Genomic DNA, 17,424 nt, shown 5'->3' with positions numbered 1-17,424 from the left:
TTAATGTGCGCCATATTAGTTGCTATTTGGCCATTTTTCACACACACAAAAGCAGCCAGAAATACGAGAAAACAAACACCAACGTCCGCACACTGAGCCAGAGTGAGAGAGAAAGAATTTTGTGTGTCGTGGTTGGGGCAGAAACTTTTGCAATTTTAGTTGAAGAATTTCGCACAGCTGCTTGTTAGCGGTGGAGGGGCACATGGGGCATGTGGCCACTTTTCGAGACGAGTTTTTATAGCATGTGGTTGGGGCGTAATTAGCCGGGGCCCTGGTTTAGTCAAGAGAATGCCTACAGACAGAGCCAGCAGTGTTGTGGTCAAGGAGGTGGTTCTGTCCCACTGCCCGTGCCCGTGCCCGTGCCGCTGGTGTTGTCCTTGAAACGTGTATCTAATACACAATATTATGGCAGGACGAGGGCGAGACCTAGGGCTTGATTTAGACATCATATTTGGCCCTCAGATAGTTTTTGCAGACAGACAGACAGCGCCGCCTCCTCCTCGCATGCCGCCGGAGTGCCTGCCCCACGCTTTTTCATGATTTTTCCTCTGCTAACCGAGCGAATGTTTAACTCGTCGCTGGGGGCGTTCGGGGAATGTTTTGTAAGTCAGTTAGTCGGCTCGTTGGGCATTCAGTTTGTCTCTGGCACGAGCGGGCAGGCAGGGCAGTGGGTGGCTTGTTGTACTTGTGGAGTGGCAGGGAAATACAAAATTTGGGGTTGCATTTTCACTGGAAATTATGCAATTCATTTTGGATAATATTTAATTGAATTGTGGCACAAAAAACTTGCCGCTTCGAGGCATCATTTTATTGTCAGAAATTATAGAAATTGCTGCTCAAATTTAAGCCACTGAAGCGCTACAAATTTGCATTAAATATTATCATTAAAATTCTGGAAGGATTCAGCTGTATTTTCCAGGGTATCCCAGGCTTCGACTTGTTCTCACTCTCACACTCTGTTTTCGTTCGTCTACCGCTGGCCTTGCTCGAAGCTCTTTCTCTTTCTCTTTCATTTCCTCTGACTCTTATCGCACTTTCGCTCTCTCTCTCTCTCTGTCTCTCCCTCCCTCCCTCTGTGCTTTCGCATATTTAAATGATTTGCTGCTAATGCGTCTGTTTATGTTTTATGTTGATGTTGCCTCCCGTCTGTTTCTGTGTGTGTCTGTTTGGCTTAATGCAATATTTATTTGTGGCACAAACATACACACATGCAACAACGCCGCCGCAGTGTTTATCCTCCACCTCCCCCCCTCCACCTCCAGCGTGTGGATTTAATTTCTATATTTCTATGCTCCGGAAGTTGACTAGACTAGACGACCGACTAAATACATATGTACAGATGTATATGTATGTATTATGTACGTATTATGTACATCTGCATTCATTCGAGCAAATTCATCGTTTTGTGTGTGCTGTGACCCCGTTTTCTGGTCTGTCAATATTTGCGGATGGGCTTTTGGGGGTCACATCCTACCCAGAGCAGCGACAGAAATACAATACTGCGCTGTAGTGGCGCAGCCCGACAAACATAATTGTCACTCAACCATGGAGTTAGCAGCTTTTTCCCAATGCAGATATGAATGGTTTTTCATGGGAAAACTACACAGACTCTCGAAATGCCTTTGCCGTTGCCTCTTGCCTCATTTCACTGCGATTTATGGGCGCATTTTAGGGCCATTATCAAAATATGCTGCACACAAGAAAATCTGGTGACTTCCATTAAGAGCATAAAATGGCTGGCCACATCCTCTCCAGCATTCTGCTCTCTCTCTCTCTCTCTCTCTCTGTTTCTCTCTATCCCCTAGGAGGAAGATCATAAATCAACAAGGCAAAAAGAAAACTACTTAAAGCGCCATTACAACAAATTTAAAGCAATTTGAAACTCTCGGGGGGGGGTGGATGTTGGCTCCCCCCCCCCCCCCCCCCCCCCCCCTCTGGGAAGTTCTGCCAAAAAAGTAAAGCAACAAAAAAAAAGGGCCTCTACAGCAGAGGAAAATTGGTAAAAACCAAAGAACGTAGGGACTACGGGGTGGGGTCAAAACAGTGGCAGCCAAAAAGAAAACAAATGTTTTGGACACTTTATTATGCGCATTATTCACTGTTACAATGTTTTATCCCTTTCTGTTTCTGTTCACTTTTTTCGGCGTGTGTCTTTCCCTCCCCCAAGCCCCTTGCGACTGTTGCGCCTGTCCATTTTGGCCATTTCTAGTCCATTAACTTGACCCAAAGGTCCACTCAACGGGAAGCGCTTTAAGAAAACTTCTCCGCATAAATGTCAAAGGGGGGGAGAGGAAGGGACAGGCCAGACCTTGTCTGCCCTGAAACCACTTGAAAGGCGAACTTGGCTGTTGGCTTATGATCCATTTTGCAGCTTGAAACTCTTTTGTGCCGCTTGGAATCAGTGGATGCCACAGCCCCGTTTTCAGCTGAATGAGGAGCAGGCCAAGCCCCGGCCTATCATGTGTAAAATTAGCTTATTTTGTACGATGATAACCCAACCTTAGCAGCTACTTAGTCTCCCATGTCGCCATGTCTCCATGTCCCCCGTGGTAGCTTTATTTTGCTTTTGCCTTTGCCTTTGCCTTTGCCTTGGCCCCAGCCGTTGGGCATGAAAATAGATTGCTTCAGTCGCTGCCGCTGCCGCTGCCGCTGCTGCTACCCTGCCCGCTGTCTTGCATAATTCTCGTTGCGCTTAATGCAATTTTTATGTAGCCTCCTACCCGGCATTAAGTCATAGCCATAGACTCTGCCGCCCCGCTCCTGGGCAGGGACACATTTCTTTTGCCTGTTGGCGCATTAAATTTATATGGGAATTGCAGTGCCTGCCATATGGGACACCCAGCTGAAGGAGAGAGGGGCCACAGGGCCATGGCTCTGGCAAAACTTTACCTCTCACTCGACCGCAGTGGTGTCCTGCTCCTGCTCCTGCTCCTGCTCCTGCTCTCCAACCCATTTTGACTTGCTGCCAAGCATAAATTTTACAAAACTCAACAAATAACCCACGGGGCCAGCGCCACACACAAAGCAATGGGCCAAAAAGGAGCGAAAGAGAGGAGCAGAGTGGAGTCCTGGACACTGCCAGCTCCTACTCGTATATCCTGCCTGTCCTGTGCTTTGGTAAATTTATTTTTTCGGGGGCGTGCAGTTTTCAATTTGGCAGCAGCCAGCGATAGGGAGAGGCAGCGGCTGCAAAATCAATAAAAACACATTTAAAAACCGCACGACGACAGTAACAGGACACGAAAAGGACCAAAAAGGTTGAGCCGACATCCGGTTGGCCATGTTTAAATACCTCGTAATCCGGGGAGGGAACTGTGCCAAACGGAGAGAGAATAAACAAATTTCTTCATTGAAACATATTCAAATCCATTTCGAATGGGGTATCCCCATTACAGGGTATCGACCAGTCGTCCTATCGCTGCTGCCGCCATTCTGTGTCTTGTCGAGTCAGCGTAGAGCCCTGTGTGTGTGTGTGTGTGCCACTGGGCCATGCTAATTCTAAGCCAGCTCAGCGAATCATCAGCGAATGCGGTAATGGACAGGGAAGGGTTTTTCGGGGTTGGCTGCTCCCAGCTCCCAGGTACACGTCGCAGTCTACACTCTACATTGTGTGCCACCTCGTGCTTGGTGCACCTTGTTCTGGGTTGCAACATCGTATGTTAATTCCATCAAGCCGCAACACGAAACTCACTGTTTGCTCGGGTCCGATTGCATTAGGCTCCGTGGCTCCGTGGCTCCTCATCTCCACCCTTTCCACCATTTTTCTTTGTGCAACGTGACGTATACGCATTGTCGCGACTCATGTGGTGTGTGTGTGTGTGTGTGTGTGTGTTGCATATGCACTTTACTTTGGCAGCGGCAACCACTTTCCATTTACGTGCCTGGCAAGCATCTTCCCTCTGCTCTCCTGTCGGCGACTCTGCCTTTGCCTTTGACTTTGCCCCTACACTCCTCGCGTAGCAAAGTGTTTGACCCATTTTGGAGCAAGGAGAGAGAGAGAGAGAGAATGTTTAGGGAGTGGCTGGTGCTGGGGCGAGTGGGAGTGGCCTCGTAAATGCACTTTATTTTGTTAAAGTTTATTGCATTAAAACAAAAAAAAAAAAACAATAAGTGTTTCACTTTGTGCTCGTAGCTGCTGCATTTACCTCGCTGCTTTGGCTCATAATTTACAGCCGGAATTCTAAATTTGAAGCCTCATTTTGGTGCCTATTCCTGTGGCTAACTCTGCATTAAGTTTGGGTTTTCCCTTCATTCGGGGCCTGGGGCCTGGCTACTCATACTCCATTTGAGGGCCTGTGCTTAAAGTTTTCTCTCTCTTATGCTCCACCTTCAAGCCCATTGACATGCTGCCGTTCCTGTCCTACACATTTGAATCCGCCTTCCGTTTCATTTGCCGTTCTAAGCTCCTTGGAGCACTCTCACTCTCACTCTCTGGCATAAATACTTTCGCCTGCGCCGCCTCTCGTCTTGCCTTGAAGGAGGCTCTTGTTGCATAGTTTCGAGTGCCATTCAATGGAGTTTTCACTATTCCTCAGCCGCAAGTACGCCGCTTCTCCTCGCAGCTGTCCCACTCCCCGCACTCGACTTATTTATGCATTCGTGCGCTCTTTTTCCTCTGCCTTTCGACGATGAAGGCAGGAGGACTGCATGGACTACCAGAAGTACGAGGACTACAAGCACTACGAGCAGGACTACGCTGGCGATGACGATGACGATGTAGCTGTAGTGCATTTTAATTTCGTTTGCATATGACAGGCAGCGCGCAGCCATCTCCCCAGCCCGTCCGCCTCGCATGAGGAATTCAGAGCAAAGTTTCATTCATTTTCCCTTGGATGCTGTTTAAATATTCACGAGCCCCAACAAAGCCCCTTGCATTCCATTACCATTCCATTCCACGCTCATATAAAACAAAATTCATCGAATTCATAAAAATGGATTTATGGAGAGAGCTCCCTCTCGCCCTGCTCTCGATTTTCACGCTGTCTGGGACAGCGGGCAAAACAAATTCATTGCAGATTTTGTGTAAATGTTGGAGATACATTCACTTCCTCTTAAGCCCCCACACCCAGCCTTCTTGCCACTGCCAGCAGCAGCAGGTGTTGCAAATATTTAAAATCTGTTTGTGTGGCAGCAGCTCCTCCTTCAATATGGCAGGGACTCAGCACACGGCATTATGCCACTTTACTCTGCAAAAGTTGCACAAAGTATGGCATGGAATTGTTGTTAATTTATGCCTGGGAAATATACTCCATTAATGGCAACACAAATATGCGCCAATCGAGTGAGTATTTCGCATGAAAAATATGTGCAGAGTAAGCTGATTTAATTAATAATATTTCTTCGACTTTTCCAAGGAATAACTGCAAGAGGAAGTGCCCTGGAAAGTATAGGATAAGTGCAGGCACATAAGGGAAATGTCCAGTAATATGAAGTGGCTGATGTGCAGAAATTCTAGCAAATTCATTCAAATCTAGAGAAGCTTTCTGGGTGTTTGTTCGGAACTAAAATAAAGGAAAATTCTTCTCTGGCATTCGTCGTTCCCTTAATTATGATGTCAGCGCTGCCGAATGATTTACTTTTTCAGCATTAAACCATCGAAGACCCCATCTACATTTGAATGTTTTTATATTTAAATCAATTTTAGGCCCCATCTTCGGACTGCCTTCGATTTTGCCATACAATTTCCTTTGCTTTTTTGTTGCCAACTGTTCTGTTTTGTTATGAAATTTTGTTGCTTATCATCCTTTATCACTGGCAACAATAACCAAAGGGAAGCCAAAGCCAGCCATTCGCTGGGCAACCTTTTCGGGCAATCCGAGGACCCATCAATGCCGAGAGGCGAACCCCTTGTTAACCCCAATAAAAATGATACAAATTAATGAAACATAAGTCAAAGCGGCAGTCAAAGCGATGAACAAACATAAAATGCCAATCAAAAGCCTATCTATGAAACCGTAACAGAAGGCTAGACATGCCGACTGGTCGACTGGTCCATGGGCTTTGCTGTTTGAAGGGTCCTAAAAATGTTCCTTTTCGGTCGGGTGGCCGACCTCCCGTTTCCATACCCCACAGTTATCCTCACTTGAAGAGGCGTCGCAACGTTGCACAGTCAATTTGCGTTCGAGATTTATAACTGTTACACACAGTGGCAGCGCAGACTGTGCCCCCCCTGTCTGATATGCCTCACTTGGCCGCACGACGTGTCCTTGAAGCACATCAACTGGGCCCTGCGTTTCGCTTGGCTTCTTGGCTTCAGCGTAGAGCCGCCTCTCCTTTTTGCCATAAATATTTCCTGCTCGATCAAGTGTACTAATTTAATGTGTGTTGCCATGGCCCAACTAGAGGGTATGCATGTACAGGGTATGCACAACCCAAAGAATCGATGACTCGACCGACTTGACTTAGGCAGAGGAGCTGCCCTGCCCTGCCCTGCCCTGCCCTGTTCCGGTGTCTGCTCATTCGCTGTCAACGCTGGCAGGACATTCAAAACAAGATTTATGACAGGCGTGCGGCAACATGGGTTGGGTGGTGGACTGAGGGGCATGTGGCAGACAGGCAACAATAAAATGAAATCAACGTTACGAAACAAGAGAAATGACAACGTTGCTAAATGGGCTTATCGGAGCAGCAGGCAGCGAGGAGACTGGGGAGTGGAAGGTGGAGAGTGTAGTGGAGCATCCCGGCGGCGGAAAACGAAAGCAAACAAAGGAGAAAGTAGGCTGTGGCTGTCTAAGGTTAAGGTGTGTAAACGAAGCAGAGGATACCCTGGAAGTGTCTACTAACTTAACCCCTTGGTTAGAAGAAGTTGTTAGCCACACAAAAGCTATTTTTGCCAGCCAGAAACCATGGCCAAGAGTGGCTCACATTTCTATTGTGCAAATCGTCATACCCTGCCCGCATTCCAGGGCACCACAAAGACAATTTTGCAGGGCAGGAAGCGTTGCTGGTGCTGCAAACTTTTTTGATTGTCTGCTTGGTGGATTTTTCTCGTTTTTTTTTTTTTTTTTGAAAATTTGATTAATGTTGTGCGCTGCCAACGGACGGGCTATTAACGGTGATGGTCCTCTAGCAGGTCCTCTAACTTGCTCTGTGTGTGTGTGTGTGTGTGTGTGTGTGGCAGGTCATGATTTGCGGGCACTGGGATTTATCTTCGGGGATCTATTAAAAACTGAAAAGAGCAACAAGCGAGCGAGCCATCAGGCAAGCCACTTAAAAGGGGACTCCTTCAACCTGCTGACACTTTCCTGCAGCTTAAAGTGCGCAAAGTATTTAAGATTTTCCTTTGTGATAGATGCGGGCACATAAATATATGTACATGTGTTTTCTATGTACATTTTCCTTGTGCATTTCCCCTCGTTTTTTTCTCGCACAGTTCAAAGCAATTTTCTTGCTGGCTGCCTGCCTGCCTGCCTGCCTGCCTGCCTTTTGCCGTGTTAATTATGTGTCCCGTGCACAAGTTTCCTTCAACATTTGTCTTTATTATGGAGACACACACACACACACACGTGTGTGTGCTGCCTGCTACCTGGCAAGGCCATCTGTTTCCAAACCCCCCTCCCAGCCCAGCCATCACCTTATTATCATTGTTTCTGCTTTGGTGCTGCCATTGTTTTTCTGCCTCTGTCGCTCTCTGTCTCTCTGTGTGTGCCCATACATCATGTATGCGAAATGATGTATGTATGCATGTAAATGACGGCAACGGCGCTGCGGAGACGCAGAAAGTGTTGCGAATTAGGCCAAGGAGAAGCATTAATAAACGCATTTAGTGGGCGGCGGCGTATGCGCAATGCCCAAAGAATATGGCAAAAAGGCAGCAGAGGGGGTGGCTAGGGAGCTTCGGGTTCGGGGGTAAGCTTAGATAATCGCCAAGAAGCAGCAGCAGGCGGAACCAGAACAAGAGCGAGCTCCATGATGTGGATGGGAGGACATATGCAGGCTTATAATTTGCACGTGGCATATCATAGTCATGCCTGCCGCCAACAGAACACTGTCTCCAGGCTCCCTGCCTCCTGCCTCATGCCTCCTGCCCTGCTGCATCATTCTGTCATGTGTGTTCTTATTGTGTCACTGAGCTTGACATACTTTCCACTTAGAAGCCAGCAGCAGCAGCAGCAGCCTTCATTTCTCCCCCCTGCTTGCAAGTTTATCATTTGCAGTCTTAGTTATGCATACACATTGCCACTGCCCCAGCCCCACCCGCGCAGTTTTCTTGGGTGGGGAGAATCATCATCATTTCCTTAGCTCAGGCTGAGGCTGAGAGCGGTTACTTTTACTTTTCTATCGCAGCAGCAGCAGCAGCAGCAGCTGCAAGTCTCTCTCTCTCTCTTCGCTCTCTTTCCATTGCATATCTCAAGTGGCACAAGGCATTTGCATTTGCTTTTGCCACACACAGAACCATTATAATTAATGTGGCTGCCAGCCCATTCCTCCACTCCACTCCCCCACCCGCATAATTAACGTATAAATTACACATGGTGTGACGTTAATAATCCGGGCGTTAATAGATTTTTCCTCTCTGTATTTCCGTGTGCCAAAAACAGCCTCCACCAGCAGGCAGTCGTCCAGCTGTGGCTTAAGCGGAAGTCGTGCCCCCCCCTGCCCACTGTCGGCCCATTCGATTGCCCTAAATTATCGATAATCAATGAATTTGTGTGCCCATTTATCGTCTCTCTGTGTGTGTGTGTAATAATTGTTTATCTAAATAATAGAAGCATTTATTTACGCTTAATTGCGTTTGGCTTTTGCTCTTCATTGTTGTTCCATACCTGCCACGCAAGAGGTCATGGATGGGGTAGGCAAAAAGCAAAATTAAATATTCAACAGTCCCACAAGGGTGTGGGACTTATTTTCGGGTGGGGGGGGGGGGGGGGGGGGATCTGAGGCAAAACTCATTAAAATCCTCACTCAAAAGTCACTCGCCCCGCCCCGTGGCCACTGTCAAAGCATTTTGTAAGCAATTTAACTGGAAAATCATGCGACAAACTATAAACTAAACAGCCGCAACAACTGACAGACACCCACAACCCTCCACCACCCTCACAAATAGTGTTGCAAGGGCGTGTCCGACAAATAATGAGACGCCACATCCTTCGGGGATAACAACAGAGGAGCCAGAGGTAGAGGTAGAGGCAGAGTGGAGAATGCTGTGGCAACTTTTGTCATTGGGCCCGAAAGGCGCTTGAAAAGCAAACAAATAGACATTAAACAAGAAGCAGCCAACAGAGAGGCAGCTCACGACTGGGCGGATACCCTGGAAAAGGACAGAAGTGTGTGCAGAAAAAGGAAGAGAAAATAGAGATTTTGTGTGCATTTCAGTGGTTAAATCTTGCCTGAGAAACATATTTAAATATTAAATAAATATTTACATTAAACACACGCAGTCTGTGGAGTGGCTGGCATACCCCTGATGGGACACCCAAAAAGGCACACAAAAACCCAACAGCAATAATCAGTCGAGGGTCCCACAGAATGGAAACCCAAGTCCCATCCGACTGTGCCCCCAATCCGGCAACAACAACAAATGGCAACGAGTCGCAACAGAGGTTGACGTTTAATTTGCCACTTTTATTAACAGCGCTCATATTAGGGACTCATTTATCAGCAGAGGAGCGACTCCTCTTGGCTATCCTCTCCAGCCTCCAGCCTCCATTCTCCATCCTCCATTCTCCATTCTCGTTTGCTGTTGTGGCACACAAAAACACACAAGAGGGTCTGTGGCGATAAGGTGCGGGGAGGGATTATAGTCTGCAGCAGAAAAACACAGAAACATTGTAACAGTTGTGGGAATTATTTAATTTAGACACTGCGCGCAGGCAGAACCCAAACCCAGAGCCCACAGCCCAGACTCCATGGCACAGTGGAATGAATCGACCAATTCGGCTGTGCCGAGAGACTGCTTCTGCCACCCTGCCACTCCACAGGCAAGTTGCTCATTTCTTTTTTTTTGTGCACTCTCATGGCCAGAGGCACAGTCTCCTAAGCTATGGCCTGGAGCAGCATCAGACTCTCTCCCTCTGTCTCTCTTCTGTTAAATTAATGACAATGACTCTGGGGCGGTGGTGCTGCTCTGCGTTCATGTAGCCACTGATTGTTCAGAGCTGCTGCGACTGCCACTGCCACTGGCACTGGCACTGCCATTGCCACAGTTGCACTGACACATGACAGAGCGTTTCATTTGTTGTGCCGCGTTGGAGCATGACGCGAAGGAAGTGTGCGCCAAAGCCTCTACACAGGCACAGAGGGGGAATCTGCACACCAAAATCCTTCAAAGTAGGAAGCATTATGAAGCGTTCCGCTCCCTCCCGTTGCTGTTGCTGTTGCTGTTTCTGTTTGCTGCTTTTGTGGTCACCTGGCAGCCTTAATTGAGTTTCCATTTGTGGGGCACGGACCGGACCCTGTTTCACATTACAACATTTAGCCGCAAACTGCTTGGACGAGAAGACGCGCACGTGCTACTAAAACGCGGTTAACGCTTCGCTTATTAGCTGCCGATCATCCTTCCGCGCAACTTCATTAGCCATCAGGTTGCAGGGGGCTGGGGCTGAGGCTTGCTGTAATGTAAGCGCCGCTCACGTAGCTTCAGGCACACATTCATCACTCAGTCATTCATCCACAAGTGCATCCACACACACGGGCACACGGGCACGAACACGTCGTCATCCAGTAGCCATCGATTGCTGGCTAATTTGGTTCTGCGGTTTGCTGTCGTAACCAGATCAAAACCCCAACTGAGCCCCCAGTCCCTGTGCCAATAATGCCCAATGCCCATAACCTGCAATCGAATTGTGTGGCAACAACTAGTTGCGGCATTAAGCATTAAGCCCATATGCTCTGGCCCCGGCCACATGGTTAGGCGTTGCAATTGACAATGTGAAAAGTTGTTTGTGGGCAAAATTATTTGCAACTAAATGCTGGGCAAGTTGCGAGAGCAAAGAGACCTTCGGCAGGGCAGGCAACTTTTAAGCGAAAGATGATTCAAAATTCAATCTTTTTCTTCGCATAATTTTTGCTGCAAGAATTTGCTTGCAGTTTGATTGTGTCTCTACGAAATACCATTGAAAACATTGGAAAACTACAATGAAAAGCACCTCGATTCGTGGGTCTGAGGTGTGGGAAAACAAGCAATAAAATGCATAAATATGTATGTAAATATGTATACATATGAATGTACATATTTGCTGCATGCCAACACAGGCGGCAGGCGCATCATCATGGAAGTTCTGCTCCTGCCAGAGGAGTCTCTCTCCTTGTCTCTTGCATGTTTATGGGTCGTTGTTGTTGGACAGTGTAACAAACACATCATAAATGGGGCACAACACATATTTGATGAAATATTTATGGGGTCTTTCAGTTGTGTGTGTAATGTATGTAAGTGTGTGTCTGTGTGTCTCAGTGTGTGTGTGTGCTCCCCGCACATATTTGCCATACATTACGCACACATTACGTTCCTTTCCTGTTCTGTGTGTATTTGTGTTTGTTTTACCCCGAAGAGCAGCAGCAGCAGCAACAGCAGCAGCAGCAGCGGGAAAGGATAAACTTTTTGTATGCTGCAGCGCAGGACTCTTGGTGCGCACTTTCAGGCTTGGTATTTATTTTTTTTAATATATTAGCTAGGAAAATATTATATTAGCAGGGCAGGGTACATTATACACACACGATTTGCAGACATAAGAGAGTTGTGCGAGGATGGATATACATTTGCACAGCGGTCGCCCAGGACTCCGAAGAGAGAGAGCATGTAAATTTTATTTGTTTTTTACGAGCGCATAAATCAAAGAAAATTGTTTTTTGTGTGCATGGAAAAATATGCGTTGCCCCTTTTCAATGGCCAACGGACATTTCATATTTTATGCGGTCGACGACCCTTTTTCTTTTTTCTTTTTTTAAATATTTGATTCAAGGCACAGACCAGAGGCGACCTTTCAGCGAAGCTCTTTCAAAAATGTACCAATTAAAAGGCTTCGCATGCCCGCATGTCCTGTAGGGTATCGTTTTGTAGGCCCAACATTCTGGGAAGCATAAATCGGAGCGGGCTATGATCAATCAAAATCCAATCAATATCTCTGCACATTCGCGCAGCACAAAATGCCTTTGGGCCATCGCTCGGCTCGACTCGGCTCTGCTCTGCTCTGCTCGACTCCAATTCCAATTTCATGGCCCGCGCCTACGCATCTGTGGATGGCCCAACCAGCTATTGTTTTTTGCCAGAATTGATTTCATTAATTTCTAATGCCATCACGAAATATATATCCACATTCGAGCGAGAGGAGCCACAGCCCGCGGCGGGGCAAAAGCGGCAGCCAAACACATCAATGGCAAGGAAAATGCGAGAATATTTACTGGCAAAGAGAGAGAGAGAGAGGAAAGGAGACGGAGACGGAGACTGTTGAGTGCACAACAAATTATAGCCCCAAAAAAAAAATCAAGAAAAAGCTTAGCTCTGCACTTGAGGAATGCCCCAAGCTCGAAGCTGTTGAATGCCTCACTTAATCAAGAGCAGCGCAGGGTATCTAATGTGCCGCACTTGGGGGTGCGGAATTAAATAAAATAAGATACTTTTGAAATTAAAATTTCATTTGGAAATTCCTTGTGCAGCAATTAAGAATGGAAATACGTTTGCTGTTGCTGCCTCTGCTGCTGCTTTTCCTTTGACTACAAAAAAATAAGGAAAGAAAGCGGAAACCAAATTAATTTCTCCATATAATTTGTATATTCTCTTTTCATAACGTTACACCCAGTCCATGGCATTTTTCTTCGTTTCTTTCTTTCTTTTCTCATAATATAATTTTCCTGTGACTTTTGGTGGCTAGCTGGCAGCTTAAATTCATGCGTTTCCATGGCAAATTTTACACGGAAATAAAAGTGGAGATAGCGATAGAGTCAGAGACAGGGACAGCGCATGGAACATTGGTCGAGTCAGCAAGGCATTAACCGGATTCCATTTACAGATAAAAGAGGCGACACGTAAAACGTGTGTGAGGGCTTCAATGAGCATGCCACACACACACACACACACTCACACACACACACACACACAGTTGTAACACACGCAACGTGTTGGCTCACCCCTTTTTGGCTCCTTCTTATGCAACAATTTTCGAACGCTGACTAAAATCACAGACCGGCACAAAGAGCCCCAGCATAATGGGCACCAAAAGCGGATGGCTATGGCTAAAAGAGAGCTCAAAGATAGGGAGAGAGAGAATGAGGAAAAAGAGAGAGGCAGGTGAAGCTAGAAAACGGACAAGCACCCGCATAAAATCGACGGCACACATGCAGGCGGGAGGCAGGAGACAGGAGGCAGGCCCCCGATTTAAGTATCTATAAAATGAAAATGTTTATAGAAAAAGTGTTCACGGAGTGACTTGATTTGTGCATTAAAGATACTCGCATATGTGTGTGTATCCACCTGATGCCAGCAAAGTGTTTCCTTTGGGCCCATAAAAATGCAAGAGATATAAACAGAATGCGAGTTTATCCCTGTATTTCGGAGATACTTATGAACTGGGCGAAGGCATCATGTAAATGCGAAAAGGGTAGACCACGCACACAATGGCCACTAAAATTTGGCAGTTAAGAATCTTTGGACCCCGCACCCCTGCCCCTTGAGCAAAGGCTCTTCCTGCCGCACGGGAAGTGAAAGTTTTTGGTAGTCTCTCAGTTTGTAGTTCGGCAGTCGGCAGTCGGTAGTCAAGAGTTTACTGCATTTTTATGTGGCCAAAAAGGGCAGGCTAGAACAGGATGTGGGCACAGCAGCAGTCCCCCATTGATGGTTTATGCAAGAGAATCAGTTATGTGACTCGTTTTCAGAGGGGGCAAAATGGGCAAAATGGAAGATGGAACATGGAAAATACTTACGAGCATCATCGTCATCGTCATCTTCATTTCAATCTTCATGGTTGGGTTTTCTCTGTAATGAAATTAATGGAAATGGAACTGTAAATGTGTGCGTGTGTGTGTGCTGAAAGGGTTGTTTTATGCCCCGATTACAACTCGATTTACAACTCGGAGAGCGCAAGGACTTCCCAATTATAAGCCCCAGCAAAATGGTAATCCAAGTGCCTGGGCCAAAAATTAAATTAAATATAAAATTCCACAAAACGATTTCTTGTTACAATTTCTCTGGGACTCGGACTCTGCGCAGCACTTTCAATAATTGCCACTTGGGCGCACATTAAAGTCAACTTATGCCACAGCGATTGACTGGACTGTTGCAACAGTAACAGTAACAGTAGAGCCAGCAGCAGCAGCACGTGGGGCACGAGGCCTATGCCCCATCTACAACGCATAATCATTATCGTTACAGTTTATTGCACATTAAAACTGTGACGCTCCTGCTCCTCCTGTCGGTCGCTGCTGTTCTGCCCGCCCTTTACTTTTATGCCTGGCCAAAACACTTGGCATTACATAAAGCAAATGGCCATAAAACGGAAAAGGGAACTGCGAAACAGCCAAAGAAAGAGAAGCAGAGGCAGCGGCAGCGGCAGCGGCAGAAGACCGTCTTGACCGTTGCCAGTAATTGTCGCCCCTAGAAGCAGAGCAGGAGCATGGGCAGGGGCAGGGGCAGAGCCTTTTGTTCGAATTTTTTACACATGAATAGTTGCCGGACGGAGCTCGAACCTCGGACCCCCTGCCGCTTGACAGATTTAATTTAATTGTAACTGAAAGCGACGTGGCCCAGCACTCTCTCCCTAGCTGAATTTTTATTTGATTTTTATTTGATTTCAGTTTTTAATGCGCTGCCACCTCGAAGTCTGTCGCTCTCCCCCGCTGCCGCCATTAACAATTAGCGAGGGAGACTCACTCCAGACTCACTCTATTCAATTGTGTGTCAGGGTGCCTCCTTGGTTTGTCTATTTCTGCACAAAAGTACTGTATAAACAAACCCTTTCCCATATGTTTCGTACACCCATCAATATCATCAGCTTAAGGTACAACTCCACAGCTTCGTGAACTCATTTCTAGCTGATTTTATTGCAATGATTTGAAGCAAATTATGCAAATGTTTGCACTTATTCGTAACAACATTTTTGTTACTCATATTCGGGAGGGGTGGGGCGGGGGGGCTACACTCCTCCCTTCCGTTTGCTGTTCTCTTCTGGCCCTGCCTTGGCTTGTGCCTGCATCTGCTGCCAATATTGACAAGATTTTTATTTAAATTTCGCTGCCAATTTCTTGGCTGTGGAGTTTCCGGCAATGTCATTGGGCTTTCCACTCTCCACTCTCCACTCTGCCACTCTGGCCATATCCTGTGCTCTGGCTCTGTGTGCATATTTTTGCCAAATCAGCAAATGTTGCCGTTGTCAAGTGAAGTTCTGGCGCTGGCTGCTGGCTGCTGGCTGCCATGTCTCCATGTCTCCATTCGCAGATTTCCTTCTTCTTTTTTCTTCTTCCATCTCCAGGAGGAGCGTAACAGTGCTGCCTGCCAGAGCAAATGCCACTAATATGAAAGCAAATTTGCATAATAATTTTTACCAGATTTTGTGCCAGAGAGAGAGAGATCAGCCCCTCCTGTCTCCTGTCTCCTACTTCCCTTTGCTTTCTTTGCTTTAAATTTTAACTTTAAAGTAGACTTTAAAACCTGGCATGACCCAACCTACGCGCCATAATCATAAAGCCCTTATTTATTTCCGCTTTGAGGTCAATTTTGAGCCGCTCCCGCTGCTGCTTTCCAAACAAATTGAATTTAATGTCATTTAATGAGAAAATTAATTAAAGCAATTTAATTTATGGCCACACAGGGCTGGCATATTTTTTATATCCCCAAGTGACATTGTCTATCTCTATCTCTATCTCTATCTCTATCCCTGTCTTCTGTCTCTGTTGCACTGTTGCATTGTGCGTCCCCCCCCCCCCCCCCCCCGGGGGGGGACTCAAAGGAAACCGCGGATAAATATTCCATCACATTTGTCCAACACAAAAAACCGAGCTTGGTTTTGTTTTTTTGTGAGCTTTTTGCTGCTTTGCGAAAATAATTATTAATAATTGAATTTATGGTACAATGATTTGTGATTTGGGCAGAGCGCGGAATGCTGTATATTGGGAGACTTGCCCTTAGTCTGGCCTGGATTTCGAGCTCATTTTTCCATTTAATTTCTCGTATTCTCTGTTTCAAAGCAAAAACTAATAAAAGTCTTCCAAGGAAACACTTAAAGGACCCCTCAAAATCGAATGTATTGCGTGTCACATACATCGCAGCATCGATTCCAGAGTTCATTTATTCACACACCTTCCAGGGCCAGCGCCAGCGCCAGAGTTCTGGTCTCCCTCAGCTTCTTTTGCCATAAAAATAATTGGCAATAAATGCGCTAAAAGTCAAAACAAAATGCCAATTGTTGGGCAGGGCAGGGCAGGGCAGGATGGGGAATGTGCTGGGTAGCTGGAATAAGAAACGGCATAAGGAATCAACACATTGCTTTTAATTAATGGCGTGGCGTGGCGTGGCTTGGCTCCTTAGCCTTACCGTTGCCTGTTTTTATGAGCCTTGGCCTGCCATCTGTGTGTGTGTGTGTGTGTGTGTGTGTGGCATCAAATGTTTGCTTGCGTGTGTCGCCTCAAGTGCGTTCGGTTATAATTTTATGTGCAATTAATTTGCCACAGCGGAGAGCAGACACGCAAAGACAGCCAACGACAGGCTGCACTTTTTGCTTCAACTAATGAGTGGCTGGCACTTGTACTTGTACTTGTGTGTGTGTGTGTGTGTGTGTGTGTGTGTCTGGCAGCACTCCTAATGTCCGCCGTGTTGTGGCAATTAATGTCAATGGCATTTTTATGGCTACAGAGGAAGGTGAAGGAAATTATCCCATTTTATGCTCTCCCGCCTTAGTGACTTTTAGTACAGATGTTGGTCTGCTTAAAGTTGCTTTTAGAAGCAGTAAAAGCAAGCTCTTTGTTGCCATTTTGCTACATTGCGGTCAATCAATATAATTTACATTCTGAACCAAATTTAGTTGATGCTACGATTCTGCTGCCTTGAAACTTTATTCCCTGCTGATGCTACCCTTTCCATTAGCTGCCCACACACAGAGAAATGTGCATACAAAAGCCTCACTCAACCCACACGAAAATAAATGCCAGCCTCAGCGTAAAATCATGCAGCAAACGGGATAATGGTCCACAAAATGGGGCATTTTCCGATTGATTTTTGCTGTTTTTTGGGGGGTGGCGGTTGGGGGGTGCACAATTTACGTGTGTTGGGCCTTTGCTGAGGCAAAATCTCTAATTAGCTAATTGCTATAATTAAATGTTTTGCTAATGTTGGCATTTCGTTTAACGAGAGAGAGACGCAAGGATAATGTAAATATTCTGAGGGTGCTCGCAGCTCGCAGCTCCCTGCTGCCACCCCGAGTGGCAGTGGTCGTGTTCATGAGCGTGTGGGCTCCATTCTCCATTCTCCATCATTGGAAGCATTGTTATTATTGCGGT

The 17,424-nt window shown here is 46.5% G+C and overlaps 1 protein-coding gene across 8 annotated transcripts in view; it reads left to right on the top strand.

The window, feature by feature from the left end:
- The window catches only part of LOC117587415 (nephrin), a 57,903-nt gene that overhangs the window by 20,738 nt on the left and 19,741 nt on the right, over nucleotides 1–17,424 (top strand). Inside the window, exon 1 of one of the 8 annotated variants that reach the window (XM_034278122.1) lies at nucleotides 2,559–2,569. The exons of the other annotated variants lie outside the window; for them this stretch is intronic. The gene's annotated coding sequence lies outside the window, so the exon portion shown is untranslated. Of the gene's footprint in view, nucleotides 1–2,558; nucleotides 2,570–17,424 lie in introns of those variants that run through there. 8 annotated transcript variants of the gene reach the window in all.

The sequence above is a fragment of the Drosophila guanche genome, unplaced genomic scaffold (assembly GCF_900245975.1).
Source record: "Drosophila guanche unplaced genomic scaffold, DGUA_6, whole genome shotgun sequence".
Taxonomy (NCBI): Eukaryota; Metazoa; Arthropoda; class Insecta; order Diptera; family Drosophilidae; genus Drosophila; species Drosophila guanche.
The sequence above is the reverse complement of the archived record's forward strand: the minus strand, read 5'-3'. Positions and strand labels throughout refer to the sequence as shown.